The following is a 17,738-nucleotide window of genomic DNA, read 5'->3' on the forward strand; positions in this document are numbered from 1 at the left end:
CTTTTGGGAAAATACTTTACACAAGTAATGGCTCAAAGAGGATTCCTTTTTTTTTTTTTTTTACTGTGCTGCAATTGTTTACTGGATTATTTGTGCCATTAATTAGTGTCAACTAATTTTTATTCGATCTCCGCACAGGATATGGATATGCTTGTGAAGATGGAATATGGGGGAGAGCAGAAGTGCGTTGAAGTTCCACAAAGGGATGAATGAAGGACATGCATATTGTATTGAAGAAATAAGTGATGAGAATGCTGTTATTTGCATTTACCAGCTCACCTATGTCAGACCTTTTGATAAACAAAATTCTAATGAAAGTGAGAACATGTATACTGTTACATCTTTCAGAAAATGTTTTGAAATTGTGGTGCACAGTTCAGAATAAATGTTTTTCAAAAACCATTGCATCTTTTTAGTAAATGTTTATTTCCAAAATAAATTTCTAGAAGTTCAGAACAGTAAAATTCCCGCTTTTTAGAATGAATTAGAAGATAACTCTTACGTAGTTAAACTAAAATACTCTTTGAGAGTTAATATATAAACTCTTAACACCAAGTGTTAAATTATCAACTCCAGACAGATTTGGTGTTTAACACTAAATCAGAGTTAACGTACCAACTCTCCAAAAAGAGTTAAATTAACACTCTCTGGTGTGGACCCATATAGACACTTTAATAGTGTTGAAATCAAATCCGACAGTGTTAATTTGGACATGATGGATTTGCTTTGTAGTTTGTACGACATGAGTGCCAGAAGTGACAGCTGCCCTAATTCTGATGTCAGAAATGTGTGTTGAGCAAGCAGATGTTCTGGGTCATACCTTCTCATCTGCTAATCAGCAGGGTTTTAGCAGTAAAGATTACAGATGTATGGTCTTTGGCTGCTTGTTACCACCACGAGAACTGTATTTTCAGCTCAAGTAACTGAAACCTTTAGTCTCAGGAACTTTTTCTGGGAATTCAAGAATACCTTGAGACTGCTCATTATCTGTGTTTTCACATGCTCATGAAAGGATTTGCATGCACATCACAAAACAAATATAACTATGTTTTTTACCAAAGCACAATCAGGAATTCTAATATCTATCAGCATGCATGCAGGAAAAAAAACCCCTCCATGTTACAGTCTTCTTCACCTAAATTTGGGGTTCGCTTTTCATCACTTCTTACAAACTAATCCAGCTGCTTTTTTTTAATGTTTTTTTATGTTTCAGCTTGCCAAACAATGAGGGCCATTGTGAAAGTAGCCAATATATCCTTGATTTCTTAAAACTCATTGTTGCAGCTGGAGGAAGTACCAAAGTGACTTCCCCTTAGACTGATCTTTAGTTTTAGTCCCCTTGTTTTCCTAAGAGTTATCGATTCTGTAACTATTTAAATAATGTAAACTAATGTAAGTCTTTTGGCCACAACCAACCAACCTATTGACCTCACATTCTGTACTGGCACAAGATGCCACTAAACATGTTCTAAAATCTTTAAGCACTTATTTTTCAAAACCAGCTTTGCAGACAGCGTTAAATCCATGCTAGTTCTTGAGAGCAGGGCTCCATAGTGTAAATTAGACTTTATACATGTAGTGTTTTATGTTCACCACAACCCACATTAACAATTATCTTGCTCTAGGGTAGCACTGCTAACCATTGCACCACTCTACCACCCAGAATAGAGTGCATCGAAAAAAGACTACACATTGAAAAAGGCAGGTCATTTTTAGCCTTGAAAGTGTTGTATTCAAATATGTCCCAATAGCTCTCCTGACTCGTGTTATCTACAGATATGCCAGAAAATTGGCTCTCTGCATGGTGAAAATGTAATCAGTGTTATGTTGAATATATATTACCAAAAACAATATATTCAGAAATGCAATACAGGGACCATAAACAAAACTTCTGGACACCCCTTAATCCTCGAGGCCTCCTGTTTTTAAATGTCCAACTTACAGTAACAGCATTGAAAAAGCAAAAAAAAGCAGCCTGCTACACATCAACACATACACAACATGCACACATCCTGCAGATCCCTGCAGCAGGGACCTTTTAACATGGGTATGATTGGATGTCCGTGTCAGCTCTGTTTTGTCTTTAATAGAGGTTGTTATTTTGTGCACAGATATGTACACACTGCTGCGAGGTTAATACATAGGTTGCTGTGTAATGAGCTCCCAGATTTACATTTCAGAACCACGGTTGTCTTGGTGATAACGTTTTATGTGTTGTTATACGTTCTGGACAAAATGTCTCCCAGCAGTAACAGTGCAGTGGTTTCTGTGTTAACAGATTGTCTTCAGCTGACCACCTGCCTTCTGCAATTTGCCTGATTGGAACCAATTTGCAAATTGCTTGAGATAAACACACACACACACACACACACACACACACACACACACTCTGAAAATGCCAACATTTGTCAAAGTTCATTCACTTACCAAATTACAATAAATAAAGGTGTATTTCAACCGCATAAATAAAGCAGCTTCAGTATAAATTCTGTTCTTTTCTATTATTTATTTTATTCACATCAGAAGCACCCTCTTGCTCTGTGTAATATGGATGCAGTTGGCTTTTGCTCTGTGTGTGTGTGTGTGTGTGTGTGTGTGTGTGTGTGTGTGTGTGTGTGTGTGTGTGTGTGTTGTAAGTGAAGCAGTCTAGTCAGATCTAATCAGATGGTGTCTTTAACCTGCCTTTTGGCAAGGTGATTGCTTGACTCCACATACTCAGAGACGGTGCCTCTACATACACAAATGCACAAATGTGATCACAGTTTTATTTCTGAACATGTATTTCATCTATTTTAATTATTCTCAAGTGTTTTTATAAATTTTACATTTTATAAATTTTGTTCATATCTTTTGCATTGACCAAGGGTTCGTTCTTACTGAGCTGAGCTGATAGACAAGTTATTAACTGATAAAATAACCTCCTCCTTCCAGAGTCTTAAAATGACCAGAGTATACAAAAATTAGGCATGTCCTTTATTCCTTATAAACTGTGACTAGAAACTGAGCCCATAATGTTATCAGAAAATGTTTACAGAGATCACAGAGCAGAGATGCCAAGATCTGGGTTTCTTTCTCATTATGCAGATTTAAGAGACACTGGCTTCAGTTTTCAGGCTTGGATGTTACATCTACCATTACCATCCCAAGAGATGGTGACCACACAAAAATCTTACAGGTCAAAGATTTTACATGCACTTACTCACATGAACCCTAATGTTTTCCTAAATCTAACCAAGCAGATTTATCATCATTGATTTGTTCATCAAGCTCTTCTACAGCAGACTTCATGCTTCCCTTTATGCTGCAACCTTACATGAAGTGGAATCCATCGACAGCAAAAGTCTTAAATGACTTTCTTTTGAAACATTTTCTGGTGTTTGCATGTTGTTTTAACAAACTACATGCCACTACTATATAATATGGATAAAGTCTTGCCAACAAAGTCTCAGTATACTAAAAAGACATATTCACAGGCTGAGGGGTATTTTTTTCCTTTTAATGTTGATAAATGCTAAACTAAAAATCTGATTTGTTCTGTTCTGTGTCAGACTATGTAGTAAAACAAATGCTAGAAAGTCAGATACACAATACAGCTCAATAAATGAAATCTGATAAATCCCTGCTACTGATCTGCCTTATATGCAGTTGTCAATCATCAGTCACTCTCAACACAGCTGAAATCTCTAGTAGATAGTAGAAGGCCAAAGGTGAAAAAGTAGACTAGTATTTTTTTTTTTTTTTTTAAGTACATTTAGATACATCATATGAACCCTTGCAGCAGCTGTGGGTTGTCCTTGCTAGTTGGAGAATGGGGGAGCATAGGCTGTTACTATAATCTCAATTTTAAAAAAAAAACATGATTAGCAACACCCCCCCGTCCCCCCCATCCAAAAAGAAAAAAAAAAAAACAGTTGTCAGATGCTCTTTAGCTGCAACACTTTCTTTGGAGAAGAAAATTACATATTGCTTGTAATTACTATCACAAAATTGCAATATTAGTTTAGAATTCTTAAATACTCCTGATGTCACAAAATTTCCTCATATAAACTTCATAAATCATTCAACAGCTATGATCTTCATCATCTGTGTTGGTAGTCAGATAAGGAACAGTTTTGTTTTTTGTTTTTTACAGAATCCATTAAATATTTAAGAGAGAGATTTACAAAAGCTCCTCATTTTGCATGAAAAGAGTGCATCTTTGTTTGCTCTTTGTGGTTTGATGGTAAAGTTGTACACTTCTAGAAACATGTTGACATTTAGAAATGGCCAGATGCTGCTGGAGAAAAAAAAGTGACACTTCTTAAAGTGCATTTCTACATCAACCCCTGTGATATGTGGTGACACTTGGACAATATAGGCCAGAGTCATCCTTAATCCAGTGCAATGTAGTTGGGGCCTGGAAGGAATGCCAAAGAGGAAAAACAACAGCAGAGACGTGATTTCTCACATTTACCCATTTCTACCTACTTTTCCCCCAACATCCCATCTGTCTGTTTTTCTCAGTCGCTTCACTTTTGAGATACTTTTTTTAAATTGTTGTTGTTGTTTGTTTTTTTTCCCTTTTTAAATTTTTTTTTCCCATGATAGGAAATTTGGCTTACATGCATACGTTTCGGTTTGTTATGTAATATGTGATGAGGAATTTTTCAAAATTTTCACAGTATATTTGAAATAATGTAAATGAATAAATAAAGCAGTCACAGCAATGGAGCAGAATGTAATGAGCTCTTATTAAAAATTACTCACTATAGACTTTATAGCACAATTTGTAATGTTATCCAAATGTGCAGTGAGTATCACTGAAAACTCTACTGTACACTCTCCTGCTTCCTCAAGTGGCTGGTTTAAGACCTCAAGGACGGATTAAAAAAATCACACTGGTTTATTGTAACCCTTTGAGAACTGTATGCACTGCAGATAAAGGGCATGTTCATTCCTCCTGAACAGGAGTTATAATGGTAATTGGTTCCAATCAGTTTCCCACAATGCCTCAGGAAAATAGCGTATAACCAAAAGTCACTACCTAGGCATTATACAGCATCATTATGCTGAAGTTAAAATGCACATTAAAAATCTAAGGAGCTTGGAAAGAAAAAGCGTCTGGACTTCTTTGAGTTGCTTGAAGACGTTTCACCTCTCATTCGAGAAGCTTCTTCAGATCTAAGGGTCAAATGGTGGAGAGTCCCAGATTTAAACCCAGTGGGAGTTTCCCCCCAAAGAGGGACAAATGACCCCCTGATGATCCTCTACCTAATCAAATGAGCCAAGGTGTGAAACCGGGTGTGGGTCACAATCAGCCAGGGTTTCGGGTGAGCTCATTGTGAAACCTGGCCCCACCCTATCATGTGATTTCCTGAGGTCAGATGGCCCAGGATGTGAGTGGGCATTAAGGCGTCTTGGAAGGGATCTCACCATTTGACCCTTAGTACTGAAGAAGCTTCTCGGATGGTAAATGGCCTGTATTTATATAGCGCTTTACTAGTCCCTAAGGACCCCAAAGCGCTTTACATATCCAGTCATCCACCCATTCACGCACACATTAACACACTGGTGATGGCAAGCTACATAGTAGCCACAGCCACCCTGGGGCGCACTGACAGAGGCGAGGCTGCCGGACACTTGCGCCACCGGGCCCTCTGACCACCACCAGTAGGCAACGGGTGAAGTGTCTTGCCCAAGGACACAACGACCGAGACTGTCCAAGCCAGGGCTCGAACCAGCAACCTTCCAATTACAAGGCGAACTCCCAACTCTTGAGCCACGATCGCCCTCGTTTCACCACGGATGAGAGGTGAAACGTCTTCAAGCAACTCAAAGAAGTCCAGATGCTTTTTTTTTTCTTTCCAAGCTCCTTAGACTACGATGACTTGTGTAACGCTAAGTTATTTAAGGACTAGTTTATGTCAATGGATGAATTTACTGACTGACGCGCAGAAGAAATAGTTCTTTATGGAGCCCAGATGGTGTGAATGATGAGACCAAAAACTGCAATGTCTTGTACCAAAAATATATTGAATAAATAGGGGAAAGGGGAAATGGAACAAAATAATTAACACAACACACAACGTAAATGTCCACAATTAAATAATAAATCAGTGCTGTGATTTTTCTGTGCAAGAGTCCTTTTGCTAAGAGTCCTTTTTTTTGGTCCTTTTCTTTTTAAAGTTCACTTTTAAGGTATTCCTCCTTAGGGTCCAGCTTCATACAAGGGGGAAATATGTCCGTAATCCAAAGACGGCTAAGTGGGGGAAAAGAGGGGAAAACAAAGAATGGTCCTACCGGCTCGCCACTTCAATATGAAGAAGATCAATTCAAAGGGGGAAAAAAACCTGACCTGTAGGTCAGAAAAATGTCCATTAGCACATCAAGTTCGATTCAGTGTACCGGTAAACAAATATATTCTTCTGCAAGTCTAGGTAACAATGCAAATCATAAATCATCATCAATCAATGTACAACAGTTAAATCATTAATCATCTTGGCTACGTAGCTTAATCTATACATTCCAGTAGCGTTCGCTACAAACAATACAAAAACAACAATAAAGAAAAACAACTGTCTAACAGACAGCATAGCCGAATTCAAGGCAACACATAACAATAATCTTTCAATCGCACTTTGTTTCAAAGTAAGCCCATTAACACGCTTAAGTAAATAAAAGTGTTCAAAAACAGCGGTTTTTGAACCGGAGTTCTGCTTGCGGTGGGAGCGCTGCCGCACAAAGTCATTTTTTAAATCGCGAAAACGATCGGCTGGTTACTGACAACCAAAGGTTGAAAGATATTAAGGACACTTACCGCTGAGTTTAAAGTTTAAAGATGAATTGAGGGGAGAAAACGCTTTGTTTTCCAACACCGTTCTAAATACCATAAGCTCACAGCCACAGCAGGAGTCGAACCCGGAAGTATCCCTCCACAGCCGGTTTTCAGAGTTGCCGCGACGTGGGAGGAGCCAATCAGAAGAGGGACCTCAAATCAGCTGACGTGGGTCATGTGACAGGGAGTAGTTGATATGGGTTACAGGTTCCCCCCTCAATCTCATGTACGTCCCTGTACATGGTGGTTGGGTCCGGATGACAGGTTGTTCAGTGGCAGTAAGCAGATGGTCCTCTTCATCCTCCAGTGCATGAGTAAAGGCAGTGGTTAAGCCATGGACTAGTGCCTGAATACTCTTCAAGATGGGCTGACCAAGCGTAGAGTATTGTAACCGGTCCGGAGGTTTCCTGATCCGAGTTGATGTTCTCAGAGGTTCTAGTTCAGAGCTGGAGGTGTCAGAGTTAGATGGTAGATCAGCAGCAGAGGACATACTGGACTCAGTCCGCAATTCAACATTGGTAGGTTCAGCAGAGGACAGACTGTCCTCTGATTCCACAGTATCAGGAGCTTCCTCCTTGACGGGGGTTTTTGAGTCAGGGGTTTCGCTCTCTGCTGGCTCAAGAGGAGGCAAAGGGAGCGTAGCAGGTTCACAGACTGGTGTATCAGATGGTAAAGGTTCAGTGGCTGGAACGGCAGATGACGGTTCTGGCAGATTGTGGACAGTGGTGAATTGCAGAGGCTCTGATACAGGATCATACCATTGATGCGGTATCATTTCATCCTCATCGTCTGACTGAGGTTGTGCACAGTCCTCATCAGAAGGGTTGAATGACTGCTTCCTGGTTGGTTTTACAGTTGTTCGGTTGGTTCGAGTGGAATGCGGCAAAAATCCACATGGTAATAGGAGATCTCTGTGTAGAGTACGAATCGGTTTGGATTTGTTCTCCGGTCGGACAGTGTACACTGGAAGATTTTCTGCTCTTTTTACCACCACATAGATGTCTGGTTCCCATTTGTCTGCGATTTTGTGTTTGCCTCGGAGTTTCACATTACGTACCAGCACCCTGTCACCAACGTCCAGTTCAGAGGGGGTGATATGTTGGTCGAAACGGCTCTTGTTTCTTTCCATGAGCTTCTCCGCATTGCCAATGGCAATTTTGTAGCTCTTTTCTAGATTTGACTTCAGGTTCTGGACATATTGCAAATGAGTCAGTTGATTGCCGTCCACAGGCAGTCCAAAGACCAGGTCAATCGGGAGGCGAGGTTGTCGACCAAACATGAGCTCATAGGGTGAGTAGCCAGTAACATCACTCCGGGTGCAGTTGTATGCGTGGACCAAGGGCTTAACAAAATCTTTCCAGTGAGTTTTCTCTTCTGTGGTGAGTGTTCCGATTATATTCAGGAGTGTTCTGTTAAAGCGCTCGACTGGATTTCCTCGTGGATGGTATGGTGTAGTTCTTATTTTGTGAATTCCAGCCATTTTGCAGAGTTCTTTTATTGTGCGTGACTCAAAGTCTGGTCCTTGATCACTATGGAGCTTTTCTGGGATACCATAATGAACCAGAAAACTGTCCCAGAGACATTTGGCGACAGTCTTTGCTTTTTGGTTTGGAGTGGGGACAGCGACAGCGTACTTGGTAAAGTGATCTGTTATTACCAGGATGTCTTTGGTTCTGCTCCTGTCGGGTTCCAGTGATAAAAAGTCCATGCAAACCAGTTCCAGAGGTCGATAACTTCGAATGTTCACCAGGGGTGCCGCTCTTTCAGGTAAGGCTTTTCGTTTGGTGCATCTCTCACATGTCTTCACTTTATTCCACACATCATTGGCCATTTTTGGCCAGTAGAATCTTCGACGTACGAGGTCAAGAGTACGTTCGATGCCCAAATGACCCATCTGGTCATGCAGTTCTGACAGTACTTCAGCCCGAAATTTCTGAGGTAACACTAACTGGTGATAGAGCTGGTCCCCAACTTGCCTCCTCCTCACGAGAATGGCGTTTTGGAGCTCCAGGCGATGTTGGTCTCGGAGTAGAAGGGGCAGTTCTGGGAGTTCATCCCGCAAGACGGGAGGTGGGCTTTCCCCAGTCTCTAGCAGCAATATGACATGCCTCAGGGTCTGGTCTTCCCTCTGTCTCTCAGCGATTTCAGCATTCGTCAGCTGAGGAACAACAGGAGGTGCAAACTGAGTGTCGTTGACGAAGCTGTCAGGCAAACTGTCGGCATGGGCAGTTAGTGACTGGATGAGTGCGGTGGTGGACATCTTTTCAGCCGTACTATAAACGAGCTGCCGGTCACAAAGGGCCTTGACTGTGTGTTGATCGATGGAAATTGAGGAAGACTGATCCAGATGATGTTGGGCAAATCGGAGAATTCTCTCCCTCTCCTTTTGGGACATCTGGTCATTGGAGAGTTCTCCATGTGGCCTGCGAGAGAGAGCATCAGCATCTGGATTTTGCCTACCAGATCTGTACATGATTTTGAATGAAAATGTAGAAAGAGCAGAGAGCCAACGGTAACTGGTGGCATCTAATTTAGCAGAGGTAAGTAGATAGGTGAGTGGGTTGCTGTGAGTAATGACAGTGAAGTTGGTGCCGTAGAGATAGTCATGAAACTTCTCCGTAACAGCCCACTTGAGAGCCAGAAATTCCAGTTTGTGAGCTGGATATTTGGACTCACACCTCGACAGACCCCGACTCGCATAAGCAATCACCTGGTTTTGTCCTTGTTGCTCCTGGTACAGAATAGCTCCTAGCCCAGTAGAACTAGCATCTGTATGGAGAAGGTAAGGCTTCTGGGGATCGGCGAAAGCAAGTACTGGTGCTGTCGTGAGTTTTTTGATAATTGTGTCAAAGACTTGTTGACATGCAGGAGTCCAGCGACTGGCAAGTGGTTCCTTAGGATCCAAATATTGCTCTTGCTTGAAGGTGGCTCTGAGTTTCCGCTGTGATGGAGGATATCCAGCAGTAAGGTCATGCAAAGGTTTAACGATGTTAGAGTAGCCTTGGATGAACCTACGGTAATATCCTGCGAAACCCAGGAAAGAGCGAAGTTCTTTAAGATTCTTTGGAATCGGCCAGGACTTAAGTGTCTCGATTTTATCTGGATCTGTCTGCACACCATCCTTTGACACAACATGCCCCAGGTATTTAACGGATTTCTGGAAAAACATGCACTTTTCAACTGAGAGCTTGAGTCCAAATTCCTTCAGACGGTGAAGGACTTTCAGTAGTCTCCTCTCATGCTCTTCAAGCGTTGGTGCAAAAATAATCAAGTCGTCAATGAAGACCAAGACTTCTTTCAAGTTCATTTCTCCCATGCACTTTTCCATTAGTCGTTGGAAGGTACTGGGTGCGTTTGTGACTCCCTGGGGCATTCTGTTGAACTCATAGAATCCAAGTGGACATACAAATGCTGTTTTGCTCTTGTCTTCCTCCTCCATTTCAATCTGATAATAACCAGATTTAAGGTCAAGGACTGAAAACCATTCTGATCCAGAGAGAGCTGTAAAAGTATCCTCCAACTTTGGCAATGCATATGCATCTTTGATGGTCTGCAGATTTAGTTTCCGGTAATCAATGCAGAGCCGCACACTCCCATTCTTCTTTCGCACCACGACAATGGGTGATGCAAAAGGTGACTCTGACTCTCTGATGACCCCAGAGTCAACCAGCTCCTTCAGGTGTTGGCGCACCGCATCCAGATCTTGAGGATGGATTGGTCTTGGGCGCTGTTTGAAGGGAGTAGGGTCAGAGAGCTTGATCTGATGTTTCACTTTGTTGGTTTTCCCAAAGTCAAGGTCGTGTTTTGCAAAGACATCATGGAGGGCGTTTAACTTCTCAGTAATATGACTCTTCCATTCCGGTGTTAAGGGGGAGTTACCAAAGTTGAAGTTGAACCCAGAGGTCACAGGGTTAGGAGGCATACTGTCATGACTCCTTTCCTGACACTGAATAGACTGAATGGCACTGATCTCCGCAATGATGGCTTTGGCTGGGAGGGTTACATCATGATCAGACTGGTTGCAGATTACCACAGGTAAGTGGTATGGCTGGTGAGAAGGGAAATCCATGACACAAGACGGGACCATTAAGCCACCTGGCAGAGGTGACGAAGTTGGATGTTCCACCAACACAGCCTTCTCGGCCTGGAGGCAGCGTCCGCAAATTAACCCCTCCAAGGCAACAGTTTTTCCAGCTGGGATGGTCTGTGGTCCGTCAGTGTGCAGCTTGATGATTCCGTGATGGTTACTGTTGGCCAGTCTGTATCGTTGCTCAAGGATTTTCAGCACCGCTCTGTATCCATGTGGCGCTGGAATGGAGGGTTGTTGGTCTGAGAATGCTTTCTCATATGCCAAGTCCAGAGTGTTCGTACCAATCAGTATTGACGGCTGTTGAGCTGATTGGACATCAGGAACTACCAGGGCAAGTGTGTCAAGAGCTGTGGTGGAACCCAAGAAGTCGGGAGGGAAAGTGACGTTCAGCTCCACATAACCAAGGTATGGAACAGCTTGGCCATTTGCTCCTTCTATCTCCAGGAGATTTTTCAGAGGTTGTATTTCATGGTCAGAAAGATAATCATGGTGGAAGGAGTGAGAGATGGTGGTTACCTGAGACCCAGTGTCTAACAGGCAGTTGAATACAGTTCCTCCAATCGTGACCTGTGCTGTGCTTCTGGTTCCAATGAGTCCTTTAGGCAATGTGATGGAATGTCCATCCTGCTTGTAACTGGGACATGGGTCGACTGCAGCCTCCGTCTGTCCCTCCACAGAGACTGCCTCTAGTTTGACGATTTGTGATTGCTGTCCCAAGCCTGCTGTCTTTTTTCAAGTTGTTTCTTCTTTTTCAGAACCAGTGTCGGGTTCGGAGGGTTGGCGCATCCTGCTGACATGTGCCCATCCTCTCCACATTTAAAGCAGTAGCCTGCTCTAGGCCGGGAACTGGTTGCACTGCTGCAGGGTCTTGGTTGTGCTGATCTGAGTTGAGGTGGTGCTGGCTTGGAGAATTGAGATTTCTGTGAGAGAAGAGCAGCCATTTGACTCTGCAGTTTCTGCATCTGTTGCTTCAGCTCATTAATAGCCTTGGTGTCTGAATGGCTACAAGCACATGTGCTCTGCGAATGAACAGCGGCACGAGGCTTGGATGCAGTTAGGTGCTTCTTCATGAGATTCTCCTTGGCCAGCTGTCTACCCTCCTCAGTTCGAAGCAGTAGGAGGAGCTCTGCAAAATATGGGGGATCGCTCCTCAAGTTCTCCAACTGTAGTTTGTTTAGGATATCGCTATCCCAGCATCCTCGACAAAACTGCTTGAGTAAATGTTTGTTGAAGTCTGAAGACAAGATACCACCTCTTTTCATCACAGTGTTCAATGTGAGTTGTAAACGTTGCAAAAAAGCAGAGGGTTTCTCACCCGGGTCCTGTAACGTATTCAGGAATTGAGCAAACAACTCTTCACCATCTTGTACTAAAGCAAAAGCAGAATCCAACACTTTTAAATAGATGGATGGAATTGTGTTTGAGCCCAGCCCTTTCACAACATCTGCTGCTGGAGGTAGCAAACTTTCAAGGATGCGACGAGTGATCTGTAGAGGTGCCAAATTTGGATCTGCTAACAGCAGTTCAATGTGAGATCTCCAGGTCTCATAATCTGTTTCGTTGGCTGGTTTGGGGATCTTCCCAGAGAAAGGACGAAGTCTGAATGCAGGTACGGTGTCTGTTTTTACAACATGCTCCACCACTACTTTTTGTATTTCTGGGGGGTTCATTTCAGTCTGTGACAGTGAAAATCTTTGTGGATGTGGCAGTGACCCTTTTGGTCAGGTGAGGGATTGCTGGTAGCTGTCTCAGGGATTGTGGAGTGTCCAGACAACGACCCCTGCTGGCCAGGCAGAGATGATGCAGGCTCCACAATTTGGACTGAGGCTCCCTCTAAGTCACTGTCTTGTTCGATTCCTTCCAGATGCTCACTAATTTGTCCCATCATTTCCCACAGAATATCTGGAAAATCCCTGCCGCTGCAGCGTGCAAGTTGCTTGAGCTCGCCGAGGTAATCTGCAGGGGTCCTGACTCCTCCTGTGGCTGTGCATTCTGCGGCAAGCGATCTTACACAAAAAGTCAAAGCCGAGTGATTCTTTGACCGATGAGTATATGGGAAAACCGTATTAAGAGCAGTTAACGCAGAACTATCACAATATTCAACGATCAGGTTTTTGTAAAAAACACTATTTGCGTCATCCACGAAAATAACCGTTTTTATACGACCGTATTGTTTCAAATAATCAAGAATTTCCTCATCTTTCTCAGTGTTCGTGGCACCAGAAACAATGACAGAATGTGCAACATTGACCCCACTTTCCTGAATAAACTTCATTTTTTCTTGTCGCGGACCTTATCAAAACCACAGAAAATACTGAATATCAAATTACATCAAATAACACAAAAAAACCCCACTCATTCACCCATCAGGCTCCTGGCTGGCTCGCCACGTGTAACGCTAAGTTATTTAAGGACTAGTTTATGTCAATGGATGAATTTACTGACTGACGCGCAGAAGAAATAGTTCTTTATGGAGCCCAGATGGTGTGAATGATGAGACCAAAAACTGCAATGTCTTGTACCAAAAATATATTGAATAAATAGGGGAAAGGGGAAATGGAACAAAATAATTAACACAACACACAACGTAAATGTCCACAATTAAATAATAAATCAGTGCTGTGATTTTTCTGTGCAAGAGTCCTTTTGCTAAGAGTCCTTTTTTTTGGTCCTTTTCTTTTTAAAGTTCACTTTTAAGGTATTCCTCCTTAGGGTCCAGCTTCATACAAGGGGGAAATATGTCCGTAATCCAAAGACGGCTAAGTGGGGGAAAAGAGGGGAAAACAAAGAATGGTCCTACCGGCTCGCCACTTCAATATGAAGAAGATCAATTCAAAGGGGGAAAAAAACCTGACCTGTAGGTCAGAAAAATGTCCATTAGCACATCAAGTTCGATTCAGTGTACCGGTAAACAAATATATTCTTCTGCAAGTCTAGGTAACAATGCAAATCATAAATCATCATCAATCAATGTACAACAGTTAAATCATTAATCATCTTGGCTACGTAGCTTAATCTATACATTCCAGTAGCGTTCGCTACAAACAATACAAAAACAACAATAAAGAAAAACAACTGTCTAACAGACAGCATAGCCGAATTCAAGGCAACACATAACAATAATCTTTCAATCGCACTTTGTTTCAAAGTAAGCCCATTAACATGCTTAAGTAAATAAAAGTGTTCAAAAACAGCGGTTTTTGAACCGGAGTTCTGCTTGCGGTGGGAGCGCTGCCGCACAAAGTCATTTTTTAAATCGCGAAAACGATCGGCTGGTTACTGACAACCAAAGGTTGAAAGATATTAAGGACACTTACCGCTGAGTTTAAAGTTTAAAGATGAATTGAGGGGAGAAAACGCTTTGTTTTCCAACACCGTTCTAAATACCATAAGCTCACAGCCACAGCAGGAGTCGAACCCGGAAGTATCCCTCCACAGCCGGTTTTCAGAGTTGCCGCGACGTGGGAGGAGCCAATCAAAAGAGGGACCTCAAATCAGCTGACGTGGGTCATGTGACAGGGAGTAGTTGATATGGGTTACACTTGGATGACTGAGAACCTTCACACGCACATTAAAAATGTTTACACAACATATACGTTATTCATTAATAATATGAGAAAATATGATCAATATGTCTTGGCATTTATTTATCTATTTAGCCAATTTATTGTTTCAAAATAGACCACGATCACCCTGGCTATGTGTGTCATTTAAATAGTTTAGGGTTTCAGTCTAATTTTCCTTTTGTGCCTTTAATACAACCCAAGCATACATAATGGTTCTGCAGGTTCTATTATTATGAGTATATTTAATTCAATTCAATTCAATTTTATTTATATAGCGCCAAATCACAACAAAAGTAGCCTCAAGGTGCTTCATAGATACAGACCCAACAATCATATGACCCCCTATGAGCAAGCACTTTGGCGAAAGTGGGAAGGAAAAACTCCCTTTTAACAGGAAGAAACCTCCGGCAGAACCAGGCTCAGGGAGGGGCGGCCATCTGCTGCGACCGATTGGGGTGAGAGAAGGAAGACAGGATAAAAGACATGCTGTGGAAGAGAGACAGAGGTTAATAACAGATATGAGGGGTCTATCAACACATAGTGAGTGAGAAATATGATGCTTGGTCTGCAGCTCAGTAATAAAGAAAAATAAGGGTAAGTGAGATGTGACTGTCTTTTAGACAAAAGGAATAAAAGTTGATCTGTTATAGACAGAATGTCTGCCCTACTTATTCTAAAGCTATGCACACACTGTAAGCTAATTACCAAAATAACCACTGGCAACAGGAAAGTGGCGGAGCCCAGTATAAACCTTTCAGCACTCCCAGCACCTTGACAAGAATCAAGAGTAAGAGATGCCTTCTACTTTCTAAACCCACTGCTTGTTATTCCACCAGTCTGAGACAGGACATTTTGAGTCAAACTTAATTTCTGCCTGTCTTCTTTAAAAACGCAATGAATTTATAAATGCATACAAATGTTTTATTAACTATATTTTTATTCTGTATTTTCCCAGTTTCTTCTGTAAAACAGAAATCAACCTTGTTGATAACTCACCCTGATTTTAGAGTGCTGCACTCAATGATTTGAAAGGTTGCCAACTGTGACTATCAGTCAATTTAACATCCTAGGCAAGTAATATTTTTAAATGATTCAGTGAAATTTAAGTAGCCATGAGTGATAAACCTGTCATTTTTGGTGTTAGTGAGCACAATTTTTATTAATCCTTTATTTATCCAGGTAAAAAATCTCATTGAGATTAAAAATCTCATTTCCAAGAGAGACCTGGCATCATAGCAACAAAAGTCACATACCACATAGGTATATAACATTTAAAACAAATACAATATCCCATACAAACATGTGTAAACTATACAATAACAGATCAAATTAAGAGTACATTAAAAACAATCACACTGAGTAAAAGAGCTGGGGCCCGTTCTTCGTACGTCGCTTACTACATCCGCTTACTACATCCAAGATCAAATGACACATCCAAGACCAAATCATCGTGCTAACCGTGAGCTCGCTAATCCGGTTCTCCGAACACACCTGCTGTTGACGATTAGTACAGCTGGATGTTTGTTTTTCTTTTTTACGGGTTGTACGGAAGCCCCAAACGCAATTTCATTGTTCTTTGACAATGACAATAAATAAATAAATACTTGAAATACTTGAAATACTTGATGAAGTAATGTGAGATCACTGGGTGTCGTAAAAGGGGCTATGCATCGATAGTAGAAACATTGATCGGCAACCCTCCGATTGGTCGGCGAAAATGTTGAAGGAGCGCGCTCGGTATTTTTCAGCAGCAGAGCAAGAACTCTTGAGTGAGGGATTTCAGGAGTTTCAGAGTTTAATCAGAACGCAAGGGAACACTGCAAAGGCTGCAAAAGCAAGGAGAGAGGGCTGGCAGAAAGTTGCTGACAAATTAAACTCGTAAGTAATTTAATAATAACAATAATAATGGAGTGGATTTATATAGCGCTTTTCAAGGCACCCAAAGCGCATGACAATGCCACTATTCAGTCACTCTCACATTCACACACTGGTGGAGGCAGCTACGGTTGTAGCCACAGCTGCCCTGGGGCAGACTGACAGAAGCCAGGCTGCCATATCGCGCCATCGGCCCCTCTGGCCAACACCAGTAGGCGGTAGGGTAGATTTATCATATCACACTATATTATCCAATATTATATTGCATTATATTATATTATAATATGTTATATTATATCCCCTTTCACATTAGAGCCAAAACAGGACCCACTAGAACATGGGAACAAGTAAAAGTGAAATATAAGGATATTCTACAGAATGGTAATATTTATCACTTATATTGCTTTTCGTCTTTTAGAAAAAGACCCTGGAATACTCTGTTTGTTTGTTCATAACAGCAACCAAGAAAAGGGCGGAGCAAAAAAAGACAGGTGGTGGTCCTGCACCCCCTCGTCAACAAGTTGGTTAAGTAAATACACTCAACAAAAATATAAACGCAACACCTTTGTTACTCCTCCCATTCCCCATGGGATGGACGTAGAGACCTAAAATTCATTCCAGATACACAATATAACCATCCCTCCCAAACAGTGGTCACAAATCAGTCCAAATGTGTGGTAGTGGGCACATCTGCCATATTGAGATAATCCATCCCACCTCACAGGTGTGCCACATCAGGATGCTGATCTGACATCATGAGTAGTGCACAGGTGTACCTCAGACTGCCCACAACAAAAGGCCACCCTGGAATGTGCAGTTTTTTGCGCTATTGGGGGTCTGGGGACCCAGAACCGGTCAGTATCTGGTGTGACCACCATTTGCCTCATGCAGTGCAACACATCGTCGCATGGAGTCTATCAGATTGTCAATTGTGGCCTGTGGAATGTTGGTCCACTCCACTTCAATGGCTGTGCGAGGTTGTTGGATATTCGTGGGAACTGGTACACGCTGTCGTATACGCCGGTCAAGCACATCCCGAACATGCTCAATGGGTGACATGTCCGGTGAGTATGCTGGCCATGCAAGAACTGGGACATTCTCAGCTGCCATCTGCCCTGAACAATGTGAACCATGATTCATCCGTGAAGAGAACACCTCTCCAACGTGCCAGACACCATCGAATGTGAGCATTTGCCCACACAAGTCTGTTACGGCGACGAGCTGGAGTCAGGTCAAGACCCCGATGAGGACGACGGGCATGCAGTTGAGCGTCCCTAAGACGGTTTCTGACAGTTTGTGCAGAAATTGTTTGGTTGTGCAAACCAATTGTTCCAGCAGCTGTCTGGGTGGCTGGTCTCAGACGATCTTGGAGGTGAACCTGCTGGATGTGGAG

The sequence above is a fragment of the Mchenga conophoros genome, linkage group LG2 (assembly GCF_057382185.1).
Source record: "Mchenga conophoros isolate Kocher_MC1m ecotype Shallow Benthic linkage group LG2, M_conophoros_male_GT1.1, whole genome shotgun sequence".
Lineage (NCBI taxonomy): Eukaryota > Metazoa > Chordata > Actinopteri > Cichliformes > Cichlidae > Mchenga > Mchenga conophoros.